An 18726-nucleotide genomic window follows, 5' to 3' on the forward strand; every position below is an offset into this window, starting at 1 on the left:
ACTAATGCACCCCAATTAGCAGGCAGAACTGGCCACTGCCAGTTTACCTCATCTTTTAAAGTCAGGTAGAAAGTGTGCACAAATTAGTTGCAGAGGATTCTTTACAGCCCTCTTCCTGGTTGGAAAATGTACCTTTGGCTCTGTCACTTGGGTCACAGGGAGAGAAGCCCCCACCCAAAATGCAAGCATGATTTCCCTGGGTGGATGGCTTGTCTGATGAGCCTGTGCAGCTGATCCGGAGGTGGAACTGGGCATCCCAGCTCTGCACTCCTGAAGGGGCAGGCGGAGGGCTCTGGGCCTTATTGGGGAGGACACTGCCCTGAGTTGAGCACCACAGACCTGCAGCCCCTCACCCTACCCGCATGAGTGAGGCCTGCCCTGGTGCAGGAGGGAAGGATGCAGCCCAGTTGTGCTGCTCAATTTTTTTATGTCCTAGGGCCTGACCCTCTGGCGAGCAGGACCTGTGCCTTGTCCACTGCCTGGCCCAGGGCTGGCACACCTACACCCCAAGTACAGTGGCGAGTCAGTGCATATCTATTGAATGAATGCAGACAGAACCTAAGGACTATTCAGGCTGGCTGTGCTCCTTCCCCACACCCTGACCCCTGCCTCCTCCCCCAGCTGGACAGCTTTGCTGGAGAGGATGCCAGCATGTTTTCTGGGACCTCCAGATGAGAGGGCTGCCATCTGGTTTTTTGGGTTCAGAGCTCTTTGCCCAGTGCCCCTTTGGCCTACGTTCAGCCTGCGATGTGAAGTTACGGTAAGCCCGGCAGTAATTCACGTGCCCGTGAATTCACAGAGCAGGGGTGAGCAACGAGGTTGCCCACCTCTGCCAAGCCAGTCATCCAAAATAGTTATAAATTATCTCCCGCCGTGGAGTAAACTGCCCTCTGCTCCCTGGGTGTAAATTATCTGAATGTCACATTGCTTAGGACCAATTAGTCCACCCCCAGTGACGGAGCATCCCACCTGGGCATGCTGGGTGCCAGAAGTGCAGGAGGCCGCACACCCTTCTCGCCCGAGGCTGCTGCTGAGGCACATCGGCCCATCTGCTCGGCAGGCGAGTTAATGCTGGAAGTCAGGTGCGGGGTATGGACCCTGGCTGCCACAGAAAGGGGGAGGGGAGCTGGCCAGGGACGGTTTCCAGGAGGAGACTTGAGCTGTGCCCAGCAGGGCAGGCCGGGACCTTGATGGGAGGGACGTAGGGAGAGGAGGGTGAGGCTGGGCCCACCATGGACAGCAAGCGATTCGGACACAATTGGACCGTGAGTGAGGTTGCAGAAAGGTCCGTCTCCACCCCCACTGAGCAGAGGACCCTTGACGCCCATTTCTGGGCCACATGAGCCAAATAGCCAGGTCCATGGAGGTCGGTCCCAGCTGGGCCTGACCCTCACTTCAGTCCTCACCAACGTGGGAGCCTGGTAGACGAGGAGGGAGCAGAGCAGGCCAGGTCTGTGGGAGGTTTCCCAGGCCTTCCCCGTAGGCCCTGTGCCCTCAGAGGCCTCACCAAGAATAGCCTGACTCCACAGCAATACCTCTGAGTCAAGAGCCTCCCACTGCCAGCCAGACCCATGACGTGAGCCAGGGCTCCCCAGGAGGGTACCTCGGAGTCTTGCTCACAGGGACTGTGAGGGGTCGTCCTAGCTGCTGGACTGAGGTCAGAACTGAGCGTGGGGGTGAGGCCAGGATGCCCCAGGCCGTTGGGATCCCTTGACCTTGGCCTCTTCCATTCTTCCTCCTAAGGCTCCTCTGCAAACCCCACCCGTTCCGCAGAGACCCAGGCCTAAGGACCTGACGAACAACACCTCCAGGGAAGGTGGGCAACCTGGCGCCCAGGCTCGTCTGTGCCACACCCACAGACAGTGCCTGAGGCACCAGGCAAGCAGCTGCTGTTCCGCACTGCAGACCGCCTCCTGTGAACCCCCACTCCCTGTCCGGTGCTTGGCCAAGAACAAAGACCCTACCCAGGGCAGCTGATGTTGAGAACTGTCAGGTTACCTCTTTTAAATAAGTATTTTGTTGAAGTATAACACAGACAGGAAATGAGTAAATCATAAGTGTATAGCGCAATGAATTTTCAAAGAGACCACCTCTCCTGACCAGCATCCAGAAGCTCCCCACACTATGCCGCATTCAAGTCCCTGTCCAAGCATCACCCTATTCAGGTTGCCTTCTGTTTTATTTTATTATTTATTTATTTTTGGCTATGTTGGGTCTTCGTTGCTGTGCACGGGCTTTTCTCTAGTTGTGGCAAGCAGGGGCTACTCTTCATTGCAGCGTGTGGGCTTCTCATTGCAACGGCTTCTCTTGTTGTAGAGCACAGGCACTAGGCGTGTGGACTTCAGTAGTTGCAGCACATGGGCTCAGTAGTTGTGGCTTGCAGGCTCTAGAGTGCAGGCTCGGTAGCTGTGGCGCACGGGCTTCGTTGCTCCGCAGCATGTGGGATCTTCCCAGACCAGGGCTTGAACCAGTGTCCCCTGCATTGGCAGGCAGATTCTTGAGCACTGCACCACCAGGGAAGCCCCTCAAGTTGACTTTTGAAAGAAAAGATGTGACAAATCAGATCAGTGACAAAATCCAACACTGTCAGTTAGAGGAGGCCCCTGGAAGAGAGTGTACACCGAGGAAGAGAACACAGGCCAGAGGGTTAAGAAAAGCTGCATGTGAGCATGGAAGAAACTGATCTAGTGAGTGTGGTGGACATAGGCAGACTGTGATGTGTCACTGCGCTTAGAACATAAAACAGCTACCTAGGAATTTAATAGCATGGGTTACAATATCAGCTCCAGACTTGGGCCTTATAGGCTCTACACCCGAAGGAGGAGAGACTTTTGAATGGAAGCAGTGAAAATTATTAGTGGAGTAAAAAAATAGAAATCTGTTGGCTCTTCCTGCCATTGGTGATACCCTGGGTCCTGGGTGGAGCCTGGACCTTCTGAGGCCCCAGAGATCTGACACAGGGCTTTGGAGGCCTCTCCCAGGTCAGGCCGGGTCCAGTCCACTCCACCTTCCCAAGAGCAGCTCTGAGCCAAGGCTGCTGGCAGAAGAAGGCCGGACCTGCCATTCTGTTGGTGGTAATAAGATTTGCCCGGGAATATGCCCTCACATCTGGGCAGGGTTTCTACATCCTCCTCATGCTACTGAGAATCCCACGCTCTCCCCATGACGGTCTCCTTCATCCTTCTACGCAGGTTTATTTATGTCTCGTGGGGTTCCTTTGCAAGAGCCAGAGGGCTGGAATTAGAAGAAAAGGGAGGTGGAGCTGGGGCAGGAAAGGCTCCCACGAGTGTGGGCACAACATGTCAGGCAGGCAATAACCCAGTTCTATCACCAACGCCCTGGGCCCCAAGACAGACCCCCTTACTCCTCCTTGGCCTTGCTTTCCATGTCAATATGATGAGGAGTCTGGACTACATCATGCCAAAGCCTTTACCCTGTGCTCTTAGGGTCTGTGGCCCATGGTTTGTGCTGGGGGTCTGCGCTGGGGTCTCTAAAAGACGAACAAGCCTAGGGGACGAGGCTGGGGCTGAGCCTCTGGCACAGGTTCAATGTCCCTGGGCTGCACCCCTGAGTCTGCAGCTGTGTGTGTGCATATATGTCTACGTGTGTAAGGACTTTTTATCCAGTGTTCTCTGTGCACCTGGCCCTGGGTGGCATGCTGAGGGCCTACAAAAGAAATGAAAGAGCATCTCACCCCATGCTCTTGAAAATCTCACCAGGACACAACACTCATCAAACAGCACCATTAGTGGGAAAAACACAAATCAAGACGAGAGTAGGATTGGCTTATTTAATTGATGGCTCCCATTTTTATTAGGGGCCATTCGCATCATTAAGTGGCTGGTTTTGAGCCTCACCAGGTGGTTTCTCAGATTTGCCCTTCTCCATGGAAAGTTCTTTATGCATATTTTACCCATCTTTTTCAAAGCCCAACTCAAAAGAAGGCCGGTAGTCATCCCCTGAGGCTGAGGCACAGCGTGCTCGTCCTGGGGCGCATGAGGGCTGCAACCCGCCACGGGGATGCACACAGGGCACCTGGCCACAACCTCAGGCGTGAGGAGCGTCGAGCTGTGGGGCACTGGCCCTCCTCGGTCCACCCCCCGGATGTGCTCCAGGCTGTATACGTCGCCCTTGGGAGACACCTGCATCCATTCTTGTGCTGGATAAGGCAACAAGGAGGCCATTCTTGGGATGCGAGAACGTATAAGTAAGGAGAGTGAGGAGCGGGCCGAATGATTTCCCAGCGTGTGAATCTAATGAGAGTCAGCACATTGGCAAATCCCACAGCGGTACTTGGGGAGTGAACAGAGCAGACGGTGATCCGGCTGAGCTGTGTCTGGAATAACTCATTTTGCTGGAGGGAGGGGCTTTCTGAGCAGCAAAGGAGGCGAACCTGGGACTCCTCTTCAGTCCCACTCCCCCCACCCCACCCCCAAGCCCCGCTTCACTGTCGGCCCCCAGCTCCTTGTTGCCATGCTCTGGGCCTGGACACGGAGACAGGACCACTGTGGCCCGCCCATCAGCTCAGACACGTCCCGCCTGGAGCTGACTTTCACAGAGACAAGAGTTTCTGGGGCTCTCTCCTCGGGCTGCCTGCATTTTGATAGGTTTCCAGTGTGGATAATCCCCAGAACAGCAGTGCAGATGCGGGAAACGAGAGCCTTCTCTTTCTCCTCCGGCAGCTCAAGCACTGGAAATACTCCAAAGCTCTCCCCGAAAGGCTGTTGTTCTCTTTCAGAGTTGTTGTGGAGTTTTGTTTTCCTTTGTTTTGACCGGGGATTTACTGTCAATCATACAACTCAGAGAGGTTCAGATAAATCTTCAAACCTCAGGAAACTTCTCCAAGTCATCTCAGGTCTAAAAACCTCTGTTCAGGTAATTCTCTCTGAAATGCCATTCCCTGCCAAGGCCACATAAAGGCATGAATTCCTGGCTTAGAGCAGACCCTGGCTTCTGAGAACATTCTCAGGAAGTTTTCCTCTAATACCGTTACTTCTAAAGTAAATGTCCCCATGAGCCCAGGTAAGCCTCTGCTGGTGAAAACGTGGACCACGTTCCCATTTGGGCAGTTCTTTCCTGGAGACCCTAGTCTGATGGCATTGATTTGCAGTCCACACAGCCCTAACACCAGAGAAGGAGCGTCTCTGCTTGTTGTCTTTAAAAGCCAGTGACTCTCCGGCTCACTCAGAAGCTGAGGATCACCGCGTCTGAGCAAACACCTCCAGACAACATGGAGGAGAGAAAAACACCACGGGCCGAGCCCAGGCATGTGAAACACTGGCTCAGAATCCTCCCCATCCCAGTCTCTTCACCTGTGGGCCCAGAGTGCACAGGACCCACCCGAGGTGGGACGGGGCATCCCAGAAGAACAGAGCCAGGAAAGAGCCCAGTTCTGGAGAAAAGGGGAGGGAGGCAGTTTCTGTCCTGCACCCTGGCAGTGCCCATGCAGGGTCTCTGGTCCTCAGTGGGGCAGGCACAGAGGCGAAGCCCTGTCCTAGAGGGCTGCTGCTGGCCTCCTCCCTAGGGCAGGCGGCTCCACAGCCCAAGGCGTGGCCCTGCACCCTCGGCCTCCCTGTGCTTGGCCTTTGCAGGCTGGGCTTGCACACAGGTACACGTGCACACGACATAACCATGGGGTTGTACACACACACTCAGGTGCACTCCTGCCCTGCTCCCACTGTCCTTTAAAATCCCAGAACCAGGGAGTGTCAAAAGAAGCAAGGCCAGCACCTCGCAGCCATGACGATGCCTCCTAACCGTGAAAGAGAAGATAATAAATGTTAGCGAGCGTGTGGAGAAATTCGAACACTTGTGCCCTGTTGGCGGGAATGTGAAACGGTGCAGCTGCTGTGGAAGACAGTGTGGAGGGTCCTCAGAAAATTTAAGATAGAACTACCATATGGTCCAGCAGTTCTATGTCTGGAATCATACCTAAATTCCACTTCTGAGTGTTTATCCAAAAGAATTAAAAGCAGGGTGTTGAAGAGACATTTATACACCCATGTACATAGCAGCATTGTTCACAATAGCTGAAACTGGGAAGCAACTCAGTGTCCATCAGCCAATGATGGGTAAGCAAACTGAGGTGTATACATACAGTGGAATATTATTCAGCCTCAAAAAGGAGGGAGATTCTGATACATGCCACAACATGGATGAATCTCAAGGACATTACGTGAAGTGAAAGAAGCCAGTCACGAAAAGGCAAATACTGTATGATTTCACTTATTTGCGATACTTAAAGGAGTCGAAGTCATAGAGACAGAAGGAAGAATGGTGGTTGCAGAGGCTGGGGAAGGAGGTATGGGGGACTTTTGTTTAATGGGAACAGAGTTTCAGTTATACATATGAAAAGAGTTATGGGGATGGATGGTGGTGATAGTCACACAATGTTCTGAACATCACTGAGCTCTACACTTAAAAATGCTTAAAATGGTAAATTTTATATCATGTGTATTTTGCCACAATAAAAAAGTTGGGGAAAAAAACATATTTTAGTTGTTCACATTGATGACTTGTTAACCCTGTCAGACCCAAAGCCATCTTTTCCTTTTTTTTAAAGAATTTTTATTGAGATATAATTGACATACAATAAACTGCACATATTTAAAGTGTACAATTTGATTTTTTTTCTTATTAGCAATGTATATACGGCAATCCCAATCTCCCAATTCATTCCACCCCAAAACCCCCACCCCTACCTTCCCCCCTTGGTGTCCATATGTTTGTTTTCTACATCTGTGTCTCTAATTCTGCCTTGCAAACTGGTTGATCTGTACCATTTTTCTAGATTCAGCATATATGCGTTAGTATACAATTTGTTTTTCTCTTTCTGACTTACTTCACTCTGTAGGACAGTCTCTAGGTCCATCCATGTCTCTATAATGTCCCAATTTCGTTCCTTTTTATGGCTGAGTGATATTCCATTGTATATATGTACCACATTTTCTTTATCCATTCATCTGTTGATGAGCATTTAGGTGGCTTACATGACCTGTCTGTTGTAAATAGTGCTGCAATGAACATTGGAGTGCATGTGTCTTTTTGAATTATGGTGTTCTCTGGGTATATGCCCAGTGGTGAGATTACTGGGTCATATGGTAATTCCATTTTTAGTTTTTCAAGGAACCTCCATACTGTTTTCCATAGTGGCTGTATCAATTTACATTCCTACCAACAGTGCAAGAGCATTCCCTTTTCTCCACACCCTCCCCGGCATTTATTGTTCGTAGATTTTCTGATGATGCCCATTCTAACCAGTGTGAGGTGATACCTCATTGTAGTTTTGATTTTCATTTCTCTAATAATTAGTGATGTTCAGCAGCTTTTCATATGCCTCTTGGCCATCTGTATGTCTTCTTTGGAGAAATGCCTATTTAGGTCTTCTTCCCATTCTTTGATTGGGTTGTTTGTTTTTTTGATATTGAGCTGCATGAACTGTTTATATATTTTGGACATTAATCCTTTGTTGATTCGTTTGCAAATATTTTCTCCCATTCTGAGGGTTGTCTTTTCATCTTGTTTATAGTTTCCTTTGCTATGCAAAAGCTTTTAAGTTTTATTAGGTCCCACTTGTTTATTTTTGTTTTTATTTGCATTACTTTAGGAGGTGGGTCAAAAAGATCTTGCTATGATTTATGTCAAAGAGTGTTCTTCCTATGTTTTCCTCTAAGAGTTTTATAGCGTCTGGCTTTACATTTAGGTCTTTAATCCATTTTGAGTTTATTTTTGTGTATGATGTTAGGGAGTGTTCTAATTTCATTCTTTGACATGTAGCTGTCCAGTTTTCCCAGCACCACTTATTGAAGAGGCTGTCTTTTTTCCATTGTATATTCTTGCCTCCTTTGTCAAAGATAAGGTGCCCATTATGTGCATGGGTTTATCTTTGGGCTCTCTCTTCTGTTCCATTGATCTATATTTCTGTTTTTGTGCCAGTACCATATTGATTACTGTAGTTTTATAGTATAGTATGACGTCAGAGAGTCTGATTCCTCTAGCTCCATTTTTTTCTCCTAAGGATTGCTTTGGCTATTTGGGGTCTTTTGTGTCTCCATACAAATTTTAGGGTTTTTTGTTCCATTTCTGTAAAAAATGCCATTGGTTATTTGAGAGGGATTGTATCTAATCTGTAGATTGCTTTGGGTAGTATAGTCATTTTCACAATGTTGATTCTTCCAATCCAAGAACATGGTATATCTCTCCATCTGTTTGTGTCAAAGCCACCTTTTCCTTGCAAGTATTCTGTAACATCCCTGTATTATCTTGAATGAACATGTGTCTTAACCAAAACTAGGTTATAAAGGAGAAATACAGGAAAAGTTGTAGGCATAAAACATGCCTTTCAGTATGTAGCTGTTTGGACACCAGCTACGCACATTGCCTCACAATGATAAGCTGTCAGCCCTGGCACATGGATCTTGTGAGCACAATGGCTACAGATGCAGTCTGTGATGGGCGTGTCAGGGTGACAGTCTGAGTGCTCAAATGGCATTGCATGTGGAGGGGTGATTCTCCAAAAGAGTGGATAATTCTTGATGAAGTTGTAAACCAGGGACTTCCCTGGCGGTCCAGTGGTTAGGACTCCACGCTTTCAAGGCCGAGGGCCCGGGTTCAATCCCTGGTCAGGGAATTAAGATCCTTCAAGCCGTGGGGCACGGCCATAAAACATTTTTAAAAAAAGTTGTAAACCAAATTTGCAATATGTAACATAGGTGTCTCCTTGGAACATCCTTGCCAAACCCTGGGCGGGGATATTTTGTCTTTAACACTGTGTTAAGTCCTAATAACCAGAGAATAGCAACTGCATCTTTCACTCTGTGACTGTCCACTGCGACATTTGAAAACTGGTGCAAGATACCCGCCCAGCAAATGTTGGGTAGGATTGTGCTACAAAGAGGAGGATCCCTAAGGTCCCAGCCATTAAGTGCCACTGCCAGTCATTGTGAGAACCAAAAACACCCCCATAGAATTCCAAAATGCCTCCTGCGAACAGCACCGCCCTTCCTGAGATGCTTTATAGAGCACCACTCCTGTGTTATGAGTCCACACAGAGCAAAGTGTTCACTTTGCGTGGATGTAAGCCTTGCTCTGGTGCCGGGAGCCCTCATCCCCACCACTCACTGAGCCCGCGGCAGTCTGCTGCATCTCTGGGCGAGGTTCCCCTCCACTCAGTGGCCACTCAAAGGCCACAGAGGCTCATAGCTCAAAGCAGCAACATGTTTTGAACATCTGATCCCTGAGGGACTAAATTTTTGCAGCCTCAGTAGCAGGACCTTTCCCTTTGGTTAGGTGCTTGGGGGATGAAGCCTCCCAGCAACTCTCAGGAACAAAATCAATGGAATCGCAGCGGGGGGGTGGTGCCCACTGTCTCTGCCCTCATCCACCCCAGCTGCCCCATCACTGGCCATCCCCTGGTCCAGCACGACTGCGTCTCCTCTTGGTGTGGGTGAGGGCAGGTGAGGAGCAGGCAGGGGACTGAGCTTCTGGGCAGGGCAGTGGGGGAGCAGAGTCTATGAGGAGTGCGTCCTCCTTATAGGAAGCATGAGTGACTTGGTAGGGGGCCTAGTTGTGTGGGCTTCTCACCAATACAAGAGTGAAAACTAAAGTTCTTAATGCCAGGAGAACGTTAGCATTTATTCAAGTTTTCAAACATTACTCTTTCACTCTAGGGCCACCTGATAGATGTGCTAGTCAACCATAAAAAGTGTATGTAGATCCCTCTCCCAGGAATCCAACCAATTTTTCTTTCTCTAATAGGAATAGAAGAGAGGATTTTAAATGTCAAACAGCAGATTGTATAGCAACATCAATTGAACCAGGCATTCATGAGCAAATGTACCATTTATCTAGCAAAGCTCTGGGTGGTTTTGTTAATTTAAATTACCTGATGCTGGGGTGAAAATTGAGATGAGGCTTTGTCCACGAATTCAGGTACAGGTGGAGGTGGTAACTACCACCCAGCATCCAAGCAGCCTTGACCGGCTCTGGTGCAGCAGCTGGGGCAGGAGGCATGTGGTTTGCATGGCATGTGTGTTGGGCCAAGCGGGGCAGAAGGCCGTGTGGAGCCTTAGATGTGCAGATTCTGTTTGTGGGCCCAAACCTTCAACCCAGAACATTCCAAAGAAGCTGGGATGACACATAGCACAGTCCAGGGAAAAGAACAGAGGATGCTGAGCAAGGACAGCTGGCCAGCCTGATGCTAGGCCCTCTTTGGGTCTGGGCTCATGAGCGTGGTAGGCCTGCTGTTGGTTCTGGGGTTGGGACTAGTGAGTGAGGAGGGCACCCTGGTAGAGCCCAGAATGATGGTGCGGTGGCAGACAGGCCGAGCACCCTGAACCAAAGACAGGCAGCAACTCGCCAGCACCCTCGTGGCCTGTGGTGGTGTCCACTGTGGGTCCCCATGGCTGGTTCTCTAAGAGCCTGAAGACACTCACGCAGGAAATGCAAAGGCACTGGAGCACAGTCCATGGAGGAGATGGGCAGCGATGAAAACAAGACAAGAGTGTGGGGCTTGGAGCAGACAGAGCTCCTCCTTAGAGCTGGGCCTTGACAGAAAAGCCAGATTTGAAGAAAGGGCCTTCCAGGAAGGGGCACCTGGAAGCAAATCTGCAGGCCGCTTTCTGGCACGTAATGGGAATAGCCAGGAACTGCAGCTCAGGCCATGCCATAAACACCTCCCCAGGGGCCCTGAGTGTGGCAGTAGTGACCCATCCGCTCAGAAGTCCCAGGCCCCAAGGGACAGCCAGCAGGGAGTCACCAGGTGGCGTGACTGTGAGTACACCTGTTTGTGTCTGTTTGGGGATTGTGAGGAGACTGTATCAAGTGTGCTTAACAATCTCCAGGAATTTTCAGAATCTTGTGGCTTGGTCAACACCATCAGTAAAAGTACATCATATTAGTGAAAATGTATCCTAAAGATAAGCCCATTGGTTTCCGCATTTATTGTTAATTGAATCTTCCCAGAAATGGCAGCAGAAAGATTGTTAATGTTCATGAATTTACATCAAGTTAAACAGCTGTTCCTCTTAAGCTAAACTCCAGTAAAGTTATGGCGGCTCATAAATTAGACCGGGGAGTAAAATGCTTCTTGCTCTTTGCACAGCTTAGCAGTTTCAAAATAGACCTCAGAATGACACATGGCAACCGAGGCGCGTGTAACACAACCACGTTCAGCTGTGATGTTGGTGCCAGACAGTTAAGCTGAGTTTTCGCTTTGGTGGTGAAGATCGCAGCTTTGTCTATAGCTGTGACAGTACTTATCAGGCCAGCTGGAGACAATGTGGGAACCAGGGCTGCTGACCTTTGGGTGGGGGTCGGGGCAGAGCCTGCCCATGAGCGGACCCAACAGCAGCCAAGAGATTTATGAGCACACCCAGTCTCTCCCCTGGGCCCTTCTGGGGGTTCGCCCAGGTGTGGGCCTCTGGATCTGAACCTAGGGGCCGGGCCACCCTGGCAGGCTCAGGAAGGACTAGACTTCAGAGGGTGTGACTCAAGGGCATGGCTGGCTGCTGTGCGGCTTCTGAAGGGATGGCTAGCATGTGGCTTGGGGAGGGAGCTGCCTTCCCCCGACATGTGGGCGTCTCAGAGCGTGACCCACCAGCCCCCTCCCAGCACTTCCTGCCTTCCCGTCCCCCTGCTCCTTAGCTCACACCCATCCCCAGATGGGATGACTTCTGCAAATAGCAGAGGAGTTCTTCATGATTTCTAGTTACCTCTGTCCTGCAGTCCCCTCGCGTCCAAATTTCAGGTTTGCAGGGGGACTCCTGATGTGCAGGGCTGCCCCTGTGAGGGAAGGGCCAGCACCCTGGAGGCTGTCAAGGGGTGGGGGCTTCATAGGGGCCTCAGGATCCCCCTCACCCCAGCCCCCCAATCCTGCCCATGTATAAAGCTCTCCCTGGGAGCTCAGAGGGTTCTCAGGGTCAGCTTTGTGCTGTTACTGATCGGAGCCCTGGGGACTAGACCTTTGCCAAAGTTGTGCAGTGGCTGAATTCACTCTCAGGCCTCCCCACCTGGACGGCTGTTCCAAGCACAGGACACCCCTGCCCCCGGCCTTTTCACAGGGCGGTCCAGGGCTGTCCTGACCAGCAATGGCAGAACCAGAGGACAGTCCCTTTCATCCTCCTCTTCTCCAGAGGCAGGTTGCAAAGAGCTGTGTGTGCCCGCAAGAGGGGCTCGGAGGAGACGCTTTCATGTGACCAAGTGTCCATCAGGGCAACAACCTCTCTGTGGTCCACCACCACCTTGCCACCACCACTCCCAGTGTGGCTGTGCTAGCCTCTGTGGGGCCACCACTGCAGGTTTGGGGTGCCTCCGCTAGCGAGGTAGGGTCCACACCCCCAGCGGTGAACACAGCTATACATACCGCACCCCGGAGCTGCCTCACCACGCCCACTCCAACCAGGAGCGGATGTGATAGATGACACGGCCCCCAGCCCCCTCCAGAGTTCCAGACCTCGGTCACTGTGGCTCAGAGTGGCTGGGATTGTCCCCTCCTCAAGGCAGGGCTATAGCCACTCTCCACCGGGATTCCACCTTCCTCCAGTCAGCAGATATTTAACGAGCACCTTCTGCATGCAGGCGCTTTGGCCAGGTGCTGGCATCACACCTGCAACAAGGCAGGGCCCTGGCCTCAAGGGGCTCCCGTCTAATGGGGCAGCCTGACACCAACAGTGTGTGAATAACAGAGAGTGAAGGCTGGGGAAAGGGCAGTGCCACAGAAGACGGCTGGGGCAGGGAGGGGGGAGACGGGGGGGAGAGGAGGGGAAGGGGGCATGTTGGAGAGGGAGGCAGGCAGAGATGGCCGCTCTCCAGTCTCCCATACCACCTCCCTTCCTAGTGCCAGGGGTCTCCAGCCTGCCCCCTCTCCTGGCTCTAGGTCCCCCTGGTATGAGGGACCTGAGCCTGTCCAGGGCCTGGACCACACAGCCTGTCTCCCTCTAAACTAGCATCTGAGCTTCCTGCTGCCTGGCTAGGGTCTCCCACGTTACCCGGGCTGTGCAACGCCCCTTTCCTTGCCTCTTGGAGCCACCAGCCCCTCCCATACCCGGGACCGGAAGTTTTGCCTGCCACAGAGTGAAGACCGTCCCTTTGAGGCCCAGTCTGGCAGGGGTGCACGTGGCTGATAGAATACTCACAGTGTCTTCCTTGCTTCCCTTTGTTTTGCAATAGAAAGCGTGCCTTTGATAGACGTTTAATTCCAGAGGCTGCTACCTGCTTCCTATCTCTCTTTGCTCAAAAAATTAAATGCGGATGTGCCTGTGCTCCTGCTGTAATAATCGCCCTCAGAGTAGAGGGACTGTGGCTGGAATGGGAGGACATTAGAATCTTCAAAGAGGGACAATTATTGAGGGAACTAAATTAATGAGGTGTCATAACAGCTTAGCCAGATCTGCGGCTGACCTTTCTCTTGGAGAACGGGCTTGATAAATGTAGTTCATTACCAAGTTCTGACATGAAAATAGGATCACACTCGGGGCTCCTCAGAAGGCTGATCAATATTTTATCTGCCAAAACAGGCCCAGTCTGTGAGCAGGAGGAGCCCCATACACACATGCTGGCAGGAGGCCCGAGGCCAGTCTGGGGGCTGGCCAAGCGGGGCCGGCACGGCTGCACAGGGGGCACCCCAGCTGGTGGAGGATGGCCGGGCCCTTTCAAGGGCCTGTTGGGGATTCTCATCACCACTGGGCTGGCCAGGACATGAGACTCCGTCCCTGAGAGGGCCCAGAGCAGAAATGTTCATGGCGTTGGGAAAGGAGGGAGGAAGTCTTCACCAATTTAGTGACCATCTATGCCAGGCACTGGGCATCAGTTAAGGGAACAAAAACAATTGTGCCAGGCCCTGGCTAACATGGGGCATTGAGCCCATTTCACGCAGAGAAGCCCTCGGGCCTGCCTGACCCCTCGGACATGGCAATGTCAATATTTTCTTTTACAGAAAAGGACCCTGTAAGGTGGCAAGGGACTGTTATTGCCCCCATTCTCGGATAGGAAACTGGGGGCCAGAAGGGCAGGGGTGGATGCCTTTCCTAGGGTCTCATAGCCACTCAAAAACAGAGCCAGACAGTCTCCTGCCTCCCTGTCCAGTGCTCCATCTAGCCTTGCAGTGATTTTCATCGCTGGAGTTGGTATCAGGTGTGGCAGCCTATGTTGAAGCCTGTCTCTACCTGAGGCCCCCAGGAAAGGTTGTTACAGGGTGGTCCCGTCACCCTGGCTTCTTGATGAGAGAGTCTGCCCTGGAGCCGCAGGACTCAACCACGTTCACAAGCATTTAACACTGTCACACTTCATGTGTGACTATCCAGGCCAGTCCCACTGGCTTGGAACTTGCAGTCCCACAGAGGGATGCAGCAGATGCTGATAACACCCCATCCAGATTCCCGCAGTCAACCCAGAGGTTCCGTGCAGCTTTGGGTAATCAGTCCCTGTGATACCTGTAAATGGCCTCCAACCTCAACTTCAGCCTGTGGGCACTTTCTGGCCTCATGCATGAGCTGGGTCCTCATTTCCGGAGTCCAGAAATGCTGGATTGGGGCGGGGGTATGCCCTGGAGGGCCAGAAGTTGGTGAAGGAGCACCCTGCCCCTGGCACCTCGGTGGAGCAGCCCCGAGGCGTGCTCGATGCCATCTCTGCAAGGTCCCGTGGACTGAGCCCCAGTTGCCACTGTCTTTCCCCGTCCCCAGCCTCACTTCCTCCCACCTTCCTGCACTTCTTGGGATCATCTCTAAATATATTGCTCACCCTCCATCCTCATCGCAGATGATGCTAAGCAGGAGCCCAAACTAAGACAGAGGACAAGTCTCACACACACAAAAACATCCCGTATGTACGGGGCCGAGTGTGAGAAGATGGATGGTCGGCAGTGTTCTGTGTGTGAGTGGGAGGGGGCTGAGCTGGTCCCAGAGAAAGAGGAATCGGGGGAGAAAGCAAGCAAAAAGGCACCCGGCAGGCCCACATCGGCACACAGTGAGCTTATGGGTCTGGAGAGGTCTTCCCTAGGACTGTCCAAGCTGTGTCAGAAGGCTTTGACCTAGCCAAGTTCACCAAAGAGACCCCCAAAATCCCCATATTATGACACAAATTTTTCTTTCCTTGAAAACATCAAGACAGAGGAATCACTTAAATGACTTTTCAAGCATGTACAAATTATGTACATGAGGTCAAGGCACAGACCTGTGTCATATACAAACATCCTCGTCTCCAGAGTCCTCTCCGGAAGTCCCACCCTCCCTGGATCCATAGTGAGGAACCTGACCGTACTGCAGGCTCAGCCACTGAAGCCCAGGCTCGGGGCTCCCAGGACGGGCTGGGCATTGCCATTCTTGTCTTCATCATGCTCAGCCCTCACGGGGGCACCAGGGAGGAATGTTGTGGTCCCCAAGCTTCTGCTGTATCCGCTCCAAGGACCTTCCCTCCAAAGGGGCAGGGTTCCTCCACAGGACCCAGGCCCACCACAAACAGGCAGTACACGGAGGAAGCTGGGGGTGCTAGTTTAGATTGGGCAGTGTTTCAGCAGCGGCCAAGATGCAGTGAAGAGTAAGCCGGGCAGACATTTGGGTAAAAGAACGTTGGAGGGAGCAGTAGACACCAACCCTGAGTAGCGCATTCGTGCGGCCAGCACTACTGAGATTGTTTCTCCCTCTGCACCCCCACCTCTTCAAGTCTCTGGTGAGCTTGCCAGGTGGGTGGGCAGTGATGACCCAGGTGACGATAAGAAAGACCCAGCCCCGGGGTACTGAAGCTTTTGCCCAAATTGAGTACGGGGGTCTAGAGGAAGATCTGAAAACCGAGGCTGGGTGGGCTGGGGCTAGGGCCCTGTGCAACACGCAAGGCCAGCCAGGGCTCCGCTAGCTTGGCTCACAGCTCAGGGTCACCTGTGCAGAGGGCCTGGCTTCACCTCTGGCCAGCCTCTGGGAAGGGGATTATAGGTAATTTATTTTCCTTCTTTGTACTCATCTGCACTTGCCAAGTGTTTTGTTGTTATTGTTGTTTTGATGGACACGTCTTTCTTTTACAATAAGACAAAGGTTTAAAACTGGCAGCACGGTGGGATTCTGTAGCTAAAGACCAGGCCTGGCAGGTTCACAGACACCCACCCTTTGCCTTGGTGAGCCATTCCATCTGATCCCACAGTGTGACCAGGGGGGTTGTAAATGAAAAACTAAACCTGGGACTTGGTAAGCTAGCACTTTACGTGCCTTGCTCGGAAGCTATGCATCCTGGAAACCAAAAGGGAAGGCTTTTGAGAGAGCAGTCCTTGCTGGAGATGAAGCATCAGAAGTCTTAAAAGAGGCTGAATTTTGGAATCTAAAGTGATACCACAAGGGTGTCTTTCCTCTGGTGCTCATGGTCCCCCAGAGCTATAGGATATTGGAGGAGCTCAGGAACATTGGGCCAATGATTCAATTATTCCAGATTGAAACTCAAGTAAAGCACGACTGCTCCTGGGATAAAGAAGTATTTCATATCATCTTCCAGGAGCAGCTGGATTTATCTCAGGACCCCTGTGCCCAGCAGCAGTCAGGCACAGTGAGGCCCTTGGTAAAGGAAAGAAGGACAGAGGAAGTTTGGCAAAGTGTGATCCGCAGGGCCTGGCATCCTGCCCCAGCTTCACAGTTCCCTCTGGCTTTGTCTGTGCCCCTGTCCACGCCTCACTCCGGCTCAGCCACACCAGCTTCCTCGGGGCTGCAGACACACTGTGCTGCCAGCTCCTGCACCTGTGATCCCTGTGACCTGGCATTCCCTTCCCTCTGCCACCTTTGCCCACAGATTCCTCATCCTGCGGTCTTATTCCTAGGGAGACTGCCTTCACCCTGACCTCATTAGCTCTCCCTCCATGGGCACCCTTGATGCCCAGGATCAGAAGCTCCATCGTATCCTCGAAGTGCCACCCAGCATCGGGCACAGAGTTTGTGAGTAAATGCTGGTGAAAGGATGGGAAAGACATGGCTGGCATGAGCCCTAGTAGGAGGCCAGACCAGGGGCTCAGGGAGCTGGCCCTGGAGACTGGGGGCACCCACCTCTTTCCCCCAAGTTGATTTCTAGACCAGTACATACCTTCCTAACCAGGAGGGGTGTGCTGGGCAGTTGCCAGGGTGGAGAAGCCACTGTGAACTCACAGTGAACTGTAGGGAAGTGATAGGAGGGGAAGAGCCTGGGGAGGTTGCTGCAGCCCACTCGACAGGACCCACCTTGATGGTTTCCCTGGCCTGCCAGAGTGGGAGGTGCTGTCTAGCTGCGGACCCCTGGCCCAGGGCAGCAGGCAGCTCAAAGGAGATCTATGCCCCACCAGGTTCTGTAAAGAAGATTGAGGGTTTGATGGACCAGCGAGGATGAGACATTTTTGCCCATCTGACTTGGCCTGGTCCATCCTTCAGGTGGCCATGCTGGAGTGTGATTTTTTAGGAGCCTAATTGTACACTAGCACTTCTGAGCTGAGCCTCCTATCAACCCCATACCCATCCACTATGAACACCACCTTTCCCAGGAAAGCCTGACAAGCCCTCCAGTACAGGTCCCTGCAGATCCCCCCACAGAGACTTCCACCACCGTCTCCACCAAAGCGTCTCTCCACTCAAATACCTTATCCAGATTCCGTCCATTTGCCTGGACCAGTTCTACCCCCTTGGGGGCTGAGGGGCAGGATTTAGGCAAAACTCTTCCTCTCCTTTCCCCTGACTGATCTTTGTCCAGGCTCAGGAAGCAGAAGAGCCCAGTACCTGGACAGGATTGTGTAATCATGGGACACAGCCACAATTTTCAACACTGTACAGAATTAAGAATCAGGTTTGCCAAATGGCGGCCCTACGAGTTCCCAGGAACAGAGACCCTACCAGGCTAGAGAGGGGTGGGTGAGCTATTCTTGTCAGAGCATGGAAACTCCCAGAAAGCAAGTAGATTTGATTATATTGAACACAGCAATTGATTTTTTTCTAAATAAACATGCAGGAGGAAATGGTAACAGGCATCTGTTTCTGACAAGAATCAATTGACCCCAAATTGGAGGAAAATCTAGAAACACAAACAAGCACAAGAGAAAGTGGTTGGACCATGCAGGCTTGTCTAGTGAGGGAGGAGGAGAAACACATAGACCCCCCCCCCAGCCCTCTCCCCACCAGAGAGCTCCCCTGTTTGTTGCTTTTCTTCAAATGTGGTTCCAGTAATGACACAGGGGAGAGGCGCTATCATCTTATCAGCCCTGACTCGGTGCCGAGCCAATGGTGTGCCTTTTGTGTGCATATCTTATTTAACCCTCCTAACAGCCCTTTATGGGAGGCACTGCTCGCCCCGCTTCACAGGTGAAATCACTGAGGCATCTTGTGCAAGGCACACACTCAGGCAACCGCAGACCTGGAATTCAAACGCGGTTGACTCCAGAGCCAGTGCTCTCCAGAACTGCTTATGTTGACTTCAACCCTGAGCTGTTATCTGGTACCCTAAAGTGGCCTTAGATTGAAGGGCAAGAGCCCCGGGCCCCAGACACTCCCTTCCCATCAGCGCACTGGCTTCAACCTGGAATGGATGAGGAGGAGCCCACACCCGTGCTCCAGGACTCAGCAAAGCCAGGTGCCGAAGTACATGTTCCATCCCGGGGAGGTGGGGAAGTGGGGCCGGAGGGGCTCTCCTCTCCACTGACAGCCCTGCAGCCTGCGTTCATGGCTCAGCCCTGTGCGGGGAACATCCTCGTGGCCCATTACCAGCAAGATAAACTATGTCATGTCACAGCGCATC

General features: G+C 52.0%; 1 protein-coding gene across 1 annotated transcript in view; it reads left to right on the plus strand.

The window, feature by feature from the left end:
- FSTL4 (follistatin like 4) overlaps positions 1–18726 on the plus strand; it is a 394347-nt gene that overhangs the window by 246882 nt on the left and 128739 nt on the right. The window lies entirely within an intron of this gene.

Source organism: Hippopotamus amphibius, chromosome 1, assembly GCF_030028045.1.
Source record: "Hippopotamus amphibius kiboko isolate mHipAmp2 chromosome 1, mHipAmp2.hap2, whole genome shotgun sequence".
Taxonomy (NCBI): Eukaryota; Metazoa; Chordata; class Mammalia; order Artiodactyla; family Hippopotamidae; genus Hippopotamus; species Hippopotamus amphibius.